The sequence below is a fragment of the Henckelia pumila genome, chromosome 3 (genome assembly GCF_033568475.1).
Source record: "Henckelia pumila isolate YLH828 chromosome 3, ASM3356847v2, whole genome shotgun sequence".
NCBI classification, from domain to species: Eukaryota; Viridiplantae; Streptophyta; class Magnoliopsida; order Lamiales; family Gesneriaceae; genus Henckelia; species Henckelia pumila.
Genome location: NC_133122.1, coordinates 100,844,526 through 100,854,357, shown reverse-complemented (window position 1 = coordinate 100,854,357; position 9,832 = coordinate 100,844,526).

The following is a 9,832-nucleotide window of genomic DNA, read 5'->3' as shown; positions in this document are numbered from 1 at the left end:
ATGTCACTAATTTGATCTTCAAGATGTATTGCATAGTTATCGAATCTTGAGCGACTCTCGATATACCAATGGTTGTTGATTCGATCGGGATATATGGATGAAGGGACCGTACTGTACGCTAACCAAAATCTACTGGTTCTTGTAGGCACTATCAGTGATACCTAGGGAATCATGGGGCGATGTTGCTAGGCGCTTTACCATGATTCGTTGGGCAAGTCGGAAATCGTTGTTCCGAGTCACAAGGAGTTGTGAGCCCACGGCTAGCTGTATCCCTGAACCATTGAGGGTCACACAGTGTAATGGAGTTTTAATCCCCGTTGAGATAGTTAAATTTAAAGAGTTAAATTTAATGAATAAAGAAGTTGGACTTCTTAAATAAGAGTAAGGGAGTAGGATTTCCTAAAATGACATAGGGATGTACATTTTTGGAAACCACTGAATTCGGATTCAGGAAAATTTATCTTGACTTTAAAATGTGCAGAAATGGTTTCTGTGCACATTGGTGAAATCGGTTCATCAATCGGAGTCACGATGAATTTTATATTAATTTATGAACATGCGGGCTTTGCTTGTCGGGCCTCAACTTATGACTAATGGGCCCTAAGGTGTTAGTGGCCTGCATTATAAATAAGTTATTGCAGTACAGAAATCACAACACAACAGGTCATAATTTGAGACAGTTTTTCGAAAACCCTAGCCTCCTCTCTCTCAAAGTGGCCGAACACCCTCCCTCTCTGTCTGAGAAATTCCGGTCTGTGATTTTGAATTGCAGTCTGGAATAGCGAATCAAATTCGTTTATTCTATTCGTAGAAAACTTCTGATAGATTTTCTAGTGAAATCTATCAGAGGGATTAAACCTCTATTCGTGGACCTGATTGAAGGAAAGCTTGTTCATCAGTTCCAGGGAGATACAAGAAGCGCAGAGAAATCTGTGTGGTGTCCAATAATCTCGCTTCGAGATTGAAGGTAAAATTTAATAATAGTTATTTAATTTTACACACACTTATAATTTAATCGTTAAACGGTTGATACCTACACTATGGAATTGTTCCATAATAAAATTTTTAAACTTCCGCTGCACTGGGTATCAATCGTGATTGATCTGAACGCCAGTTTTCCAACATTTTAAACTTCATATCATCATTGGCTATCAATCTCAATCCTACTTATGTTCACAGGACAAACACTGAATGTACCCCCACACTTATCTAAAGCATTGCCCTCAATGCTCTAGCAACAACAACAAAAACACATAACACAATGTAAGTAAAAATCGATTGAATCCTCTCAATGACTGGCTATGTCCTCTTCCCCATACTTAAAATCTTACATTGTGCCCAATGCAAGTACAAATGCAAAAAAAAAAAAAATACTAAGAATGAAAAGAAAATACTCCCCCTGGGTTGCCTCCCAAGCAGCGCCTGATTTTTAGTCTTCAGCTTGACCCTCATAAGCACTCCTCAAAGAGCGGCTGACGCCCAAAATAAGTGTCATATGACACCACAAATGGGTATTTGTTCCATGTGCCCTCAATCTTGGCTAGATGAATACAGTTTAACCTCGTTACCCCAACAACACTCCATAGCAGCTGGTAAACATGGGAAGAGAACATCTTCGTGGGCTCTCGGAAGCCAAAATATTTTGCAACTGGTATTGATTGAAGGGAAGGATGTTGGGGATGTGTGTATGATAATACTATCGATGAGCTTAAATCGATAGACTCTTGAACTCCTTAATCCTCAAACTGGAGTGGCAACATATTTCCATCATAGTACCCTATTTCTTCCAGAACATCTTCCGACTGAGGTTGAATAAGAAGAGAAGACTCAAACAACTCTAAATCTTCAGCATGATTTGATTCATACTCCCAATCCTGGTTCTCTGAGTCATCATCATCGAACCAAATTGGGTTGGTCACTGCTTTATTATCTTGCTTCATTTCCTGTTCTTGTTGTTCATGGAGAATTGATCTCTTGATATTCTCTATTTTCTCCACAAGGTGGCATATATAATTAATTATATCTTCTATAGCTTCCTTAGTCAATTCCACACACTTGCTCATTATATCCTCTAGAGGATGTAAGATCAATTTAGAACAACTTCCCTTCTCCTTTTGAAGCTCGAATGGTTGGTCTGTAAAATTCAGGTATTGAGTATCTTGTTGTGGCTCCATACATGTGGTGTAAGATCTCAATATCCGTAATAGTAAAATTCTGTCATATCATCCAACAGGTGTATCATACTATCATCATATCGGCAAAATATTGAACTACCGGTTGTGAAAGCTCCATCAATTACCCATCTTCTTGTCACTGCATCCAAACCCTCAAGAAAAAATGTAAGAAGAGAATAGTTAGAAAAATCATGATACCGGAAGATGGTTGACAAATCCTTGAATCTCTCCCAGGCTGCGTAGAATGGATCTCCGTGTTGCTGGATAAAACTTATGAATAGTTGTCGATTTGACATCTCGAAGTATTACACCATAAGAATTCTTGCAAAAACATATTAGAAAACGGTGAATAAAAGAAAAACAAAAACACAAATAAATTAAACGCCTTCCCCGACAACGACGCCAGAATTTGGTAGCGCTTAGTCCTATCACGTCCAAATTTACCCAACTCAGATTAACTAAATAAACATGTAGTAACGAGAGTAGGGATTATTTCCACGAGAAAAGAAAAATTTTTCGTGTTTATAAAATTATTGAAAATAAATAAAAAAGGGTTTTTTGGAATTTGAAATTAACTACTAATAATTAAAAATATATTAAACTAAATTTTATTAACTAGCATGCAAGATTAAAATTATAACGAAGAAATCAATTAAAAACAAGCCTTGGTATCGGTCCACTACACCCTTGAAGTTATTAATTCGATCATCGATTCTCTAAAAATAATTAATGTTAATTGAATATTCATCATTGAAAATTTAATTTCCATCTCACCTTAATTTAAGTTAATTAGACACAAGCGTTCTACATCAACACTTACCAATGAATTAACCCAAATACAAGCGATTAAGGTTTAAACCCAAGGTAGCATTCAAACTAGTGAAATTGATGAATATAAACAATACAAACACAAGTGGTTGAATTTACTCTAGTCATTCGTTGTTCCTACGAATTAACAAATTCACAAGAAGAAATTATTAATCATAGTTGCTTCACAAGTTAGAGAGATCAAACAATTACGGATTTGATATCTAATTTAGCTTTAGATTGTATGAGAAAATTATTAGATAATCAGCCAATAATTAAATACACAAGCATATCAATCAATTCCAAACAACTCTTGATACTCAAATAAAATTTAAACAATCAAAATCAAATCTCACGAGATAAATATAGTTTAAGAATTCTTCTTCCTATACCAAGAACTAAAACTTAGAAGAATTGAAGGAAGACATTAAATCTAAGAACAAGGAAAAATAAACCTAGCCGCCAAGACCAATTCTCTACACTTCAGCCATCAAAAGATGATTTTAAGATAGGTATTTTTTGAGATGGAAATATTAAATAAATACTAGAATCCTCCAAAAACAAATTTCCTTTTTCGGATAAAATTTCTCAAAAATCGCGTCTCGCTCTATCAGTAAAAACATTCAGATCGAGCGAGACATCCTCTGGTCCGCATCATTTTCATTTCTCTTCTCCCGCTCGATCGGTAAAAATTTACCGATCGAGCGAAAGCTTCTCTACCCGAAACTATGTCTGCATACACATCAGCGCTCTTCATTAGCACGTTAGCACTTCTCAAGGGTCACAATAGTGCTGCTCCAATGCGCTATCGCACTTCAACCTTTTCTTCTCCATTCCATAAGTAGAGCTTTTCCATAGCGCAAGAGCGCTTCAATTCTTTCTTCTCTGTTGGGTAGAGCTGTTCGTTGGAGTTGTTCGTTTGTAGCTCTAACGAAAAGCTCTTCTTCTTCCATCTTCTTTCTTTGCTTCTTTTTTTCAAATCTTTTGCTCCATTTTGCATCAGGAAGATTAGATCTCTTCGGTGGTTCCGAAGTCCTGAATCTACATTTTTTATCCAATTAATCACTTGTGTAATTTAGATTGATATCTTTTAATCATGTTTAACCATTAAGCTCATAAAATGGATACATGTTACTACAATAATCAGGGTCTAGGTTCCATGCGTACATCCAAGTAATTATCATACTAATCATGATTTAAAAGTTTTAACTAAGTTAACATATACTCCTATATTTAAATAAGATTCGTTAGCCTTCGTTTTTCCTTAGCCTGTTGATGTAGATAACCTAGTTTCTACTGAAACTTTGATGTTATTCCAGAAGCACGTTACTATTGTCGTCGGACCCTAAAATATTAACTGATGTTTAGAGAATCACTATGAATTGTTGTAGTGACCCTGCATGGAATCACCTACTAACTGGCAACTAATAGCATGCATTAAACTTAATACAACAAAATACTTAACAGAGTAAAAACGTGCGGAAACATAACCATAATTTACATATCAGCTTAGTAACATAATACAGGCTTAAATCTGTTGTGATACAACCATATCAAAAACTTAAAAGTAAACATTATACAGCTATATAGAATCCTGCTGTATAATAAACTCCTCAAGGCTCCTGCTCTCTAGTCCTGCCTTGAACTACCAGCTCCGTCCATCCTGTGACCTGCCCCCATGGAATAGGGTGTCCAAGATAACAACTAGAACGTGAGCGCTAACGCCCAGTACATAGACATGAGTAAACATATGTATATAATGCATGCAACATGATGACTGGTAAAGGGTCATCCGAAAAGTCATGCACAGTACCGGCTCCACATGAGTGCTGCCACCGCACGGATCAACCTCTGGGTGCAACCACACTCATCTATTGAAAGAGTGGGTGCCCGGTGAGCCAACTTGTGGCTAAGGGCTTTGATGACTCTTTGTATAAACAATCTTTTGTTTAATATAATTTACACTTTTATTAATGGCAATGACTTTATCTTTCTTCATATTGTTATACTGTGATATACTATTGTTGTTTTGATAAAGACCTTGAATATACTATAGTGTATGTAATATGTGGTAGAACATGGAGATGTCTATCATGAAACACATCTTATAGTCACTGTATATTCTAAACTGTTCCTAGTCGATTGAGCCGTCCGATAATAAGGATAAGGATCGCTCGAGTTTGAGACTAGCATTTGCGATGCAGAGTACCACGTTTCATTGGTAAGGAACATAGAGATGTTCGAAGCATGCAAATGGATATTCATATGATGAATGATCGAACTACCCTATCCGGACTTTCCAAGTGGTTATCACTTATCGAGTGGAAATAGTCCGCGGTTTTGGTTGTACACCATTAGTCCTTACTACTTGAGACATCATTGAGACTCTATATGCTAGTACTGTGCTTTGACTCGTTTACCGAATCTATTGGGGTAATCAGGTGTCGGGATTGGGTACAGTTACAACACATATAGGAGTCGATGCTTTGTTGTCAAGGATTCACCACATACTTGCGAGTGTGGATATCCTATGCGATCTGAGGAGATATTAGTGTGACGAATCTCTGGCCAGAGTACATGATGTGATTTAAGAAATGGTTTCTTAGTAGCACATGCGATGTCACTATTTGATCTTCAAGATGTATTGCATAGTTATCGAATCTCGAGCGACTCTCGATATACCAATGGTTGTTGATTCGATCGGGATATTTGGATGAAGGGACCGTACTGTACGCTAACCAAAATCTACTGGTTCTTGTAGGCACTATCAGTGATACCTAGGGAATCATGGGGCGATGTTGCTAGGCGCTCATACCATGATTCGATGGGCAAGTCGAAAATTGTTGTTCCGAGTCACAAGGAGTTGTGAGCCCACGGCTAGCTGTATCCCTGAACCATTGAGGGTCACACAGTGTAATGGATTTTTAATTCCCATTGAGATAGTTAAATTTAAAGAGTTAAATTTAATGAACGAAGAAGTTGGACTTCTTATTTAAGAGTAGAGGAGTAAGATTTCCTAAAATGACATAGGGATGGCCATTTTTGGAAATCACTGAATTCGGATTCAGAAAAATTTATCTTAACTTTAAAAGGAGCAGAAATGGTTTCTGTGCACATTGGTGAAATCGGTTTATCAATCGGAGTCACGATGAATTTTATATTAATTTCTGAACATGCGGGCTTTGCTTGTCGGGCTTGAACTTATGATTAATGGGCCCTAAGCTGTTAGTGGCCTACATTATAAATAAGTTATTGCAGTACAGAAATTACACACAACAAGGTCACAATTTTCGAAAACCTAAGTATTTTTCTAACAAGAGTGGCCGCCCCCCTCCCTGTCTACTCGAGAAAATCCAGCCTGTGATTTTGAATTACAGTCTGGTTTAACGGATCAAATTCGTTAATCTCTTCGTAGAAACTTCTGATAGATTTTCTAGTGCAATCTATCAGAGGGATTGAATATCCGTTCGTGGACCTGATTGAAGAACAGTTCGTCCATCAGTTCCAGGGATATACAACAAGAGCAGAGAAATCTGTTGGTGTCCAAAATCTCGATTCGAGATTAAAGGTAAAATTTTTATAATTGTTATTTAATTTTTACACACACAATTTAATCGTAAGGTTGATACCCATTATGGAATCGTTCCATACAAAAATTTTAAACTTTCGCTGCACCGGGTATCAATCATAATTGATCTGAACACCGCATTCTCCAACAGTGGTATCAGAGCCAGGTTGCTCAGATCAAGCGATTAAATTTAATCGATTGTACAAAATTTTTTAGGCCTCGGTTTTTGAAACAAAATAAATATTTTAAAAATAAAAATATTTTTTCGGGCAAAAACCCGGACAGTGATTGGATCGCTGCCCGGGGCAGGGGCAGCGCTCGGCGCTGCCCATGGGCAGCGATGTGATCGCTGCCCAGGGCAGCGCACGGCGCTACCCAGGGCAGCGATCGTCGCTGCCCGGCCCGAGCCCTACGGGGCGCGGGCAGCCCGAGAATGTCCCGGGCGGCCCGCGGAAAAATTAATTTTTAATTTTTAAATTAAATTTTAATAGGTTAAAATTCTATTTTTGGTCCGATCGAAAATCGTTTTTGATTGGTCCACGAGGCGTCGGATCAAATTGTTCGAGTCCGAAAATTTTAAAATTGATTTTTGGATAAATTTGAATTTTTTGGAAAATTTAAATATTTTATCCTTTAATTTAATTTTGAAATTAATTATTTTTGGTACAATTGATGATAAGATATGATCTTATGGATATATTGAGTAAAATATGATTTTATGTATAAAATTGAATTTTATAGATAAAATATGATTTTATTTGATAAAAAGATAAAATATGATTTTGTATGTAAAATAATATTTTATGTATGAAATATGATTTTATCCTTTTAAATTTAAATTGACATTGCATGTTATCCAATAAATTAATTTTGAATTAAATGTTATTGGATAAGAATGATCGATTGCCATGACCAATTTTGTAGGTGTATGTTAGGAATTTACATTTGTTTTTATTGTTGTTGGTTTTATTAATGGGTCTGGTTTATGGCCCAATATGAATGTCATATGTAATAAAAGTGGGCTTGGTTTATGGCCCGTTCCCACCCCTTAAAAATGTATCCCCTACTTGTCATTGTTATTTATTGTAAATACATTAGATTTAGTGGGAGATCAAGATTTGAAGATGGAGGTGGGCCCAACAGACAATAAAGACAGAAAAAATGTAAATTGGAAGCAAATGTAATAGGATTGCATTGCATACTGCATATTACCTAGGATTGGACTAAGACTCGTGATTGGCAACCACGGGTCGATTAGAAATGGAATCGATCATCCTATATAATATGTGATATTATAGTTGTATGCATGTTTTAGACATAATTGTGTGAATCCGACAAGCATAAAAAATTTTAAGAATGATGAGACAAATTTTTATAATTAAAAATCCCTCATTTTAAATATGATTTAAAATTGATATCAAGATAAATAAAGGAAATTTAAATTTGTTTAAATGTTCCTACCTTCCATCAACGATCAATGTATGAGATGCTACCCGCGGATACGGTCCGTCTCATATTATTGGGGGGGCCCGTTCGTCGGAAAGCTGTACATTGGATCGACACATGTTGTAAGTTGGGTGGAACTCCCATGGGATCGGCTCATATTATTGGGGGATCCACATGGCGACCGTCCATCACAACTTAATATTGATGGGTCATCTTGACATGTCACAATAATCGGCGTCATATTATTGGGCCCTTATTGGACATGAGGTAAAAACGTGGAGGTTGCTTTGGAAGCAATTGGGCTCTACCTTTGAAAATTATGGTTGGCTGATATTATTCGGGACTATAAGTTTGTCAATTGGACTCCATGTTCTCACTAAGGAAAACAGTTTCCCGTTTTCACTAGAGGGTAGTGAAATCGTTAAAATAGTGGGAGTGAGATTCATAAAATAAATTTCGCCTATTTTATGTCTTAGTAAATTGCTTAAACAATCATTGATATTTGTCTGTTTCTTTTCAGTATTTCATACGATGAATTCGCGTAATCCACTTTTCTCGATCCTCGAACAAAATAAGTTGACTGGCGCAAACTATACGGAATGGTTCCGTAAGTTGAAGATTGTCTTGACTTCGGAGAAGATGCTCTACGTGTTAGAAAAATCTCCTCCAAAGGAAGCACCAGCTGACGTAAGTCCGGAGGAGTTAGCCAAGCTTGATACATGGTGGGACCATGATATCAAGACCAAATGCTATATGCAAGCCTCGATGTCTGATGAACTCCAGAGGCGATTTGAGGACACCATGAATGCTGCTGGCATTCACGTTCAACTCAAGGAACTTTTTGGGGCTCAATCGAGGGCTGAAAGGTTCGCTACTGTAAAGGAGCTAATGACGTGTCGCATGCGTGAAGGGACTTCGGTCCGTGATCATGGGGTACAAGTGATTTGGCTCATACAGAAGTTGGTAACCCTTGATTTGGTGTTGGAGCATGAACTCATCGTGGACTTACTACTTCTGTCTCTTTCTTCTTCGTTTGACGGATTTGTGGTAAATTTCAATATGAACAAGATAGAGGCCTCCCTTGAAGAGATGGTCAATATGCTTGTGACATATGAATCCACATTAAAGAAGGATAAGCCAGCTTTCTTGGTGGGCTCCTCATCTTCTGCTAAGAAGGGGCCAAGTATGAAGGGCAAGAAACGTTCTGCCCCACCCAAGAAAGTCGAGCCCGAGAAGAAGCACAAGACAAAGGCTTCAAACAATGGAAAATCCAAGGATGTTTGCCATTACTGCAAGAAGCCCGGTCATTGGAAGCGCAACTGCAAGGAATATCTAGAGCAGTTGGGAACTGCAAAGGGTATGTTCTATATTGAAATAAACATTTCACTTAATACTACTTCTTGGGTATTGGATACCGGATGTGGATCTCAAATTTGCAATGATTTGCAGGTGATGACAAGAAGTCGCAGGCTTAGGATGGGTGAGACCCAGCTGAGGCTCGGAAATGGTTTCAGAGTTGAAGCAAAAGCCGTGGGAGATGTTTATTTAATTTTGCAGAACGGTTTTAAGTTACTTTTAAGAGATGTTTTATTTGTTCCGGATTTGATTAAAAACATTATTTCTGTTTCTATGCTTGATAGAGATGGTTATTCTTGCAATTTTGTGAATGGGATTTGCAATATTTACAAGAATGAATGTTTAATTGGAAATGGACAACTTGAAAACGATCTATACAACTTAAAACTAAAAGACGTTCCAATAAATTATGTTGATAAACCGGCAACAACAAACAAAAGGAAAATCGATAGCCAAAACCCGGCAAACCTTTTGCACGCTA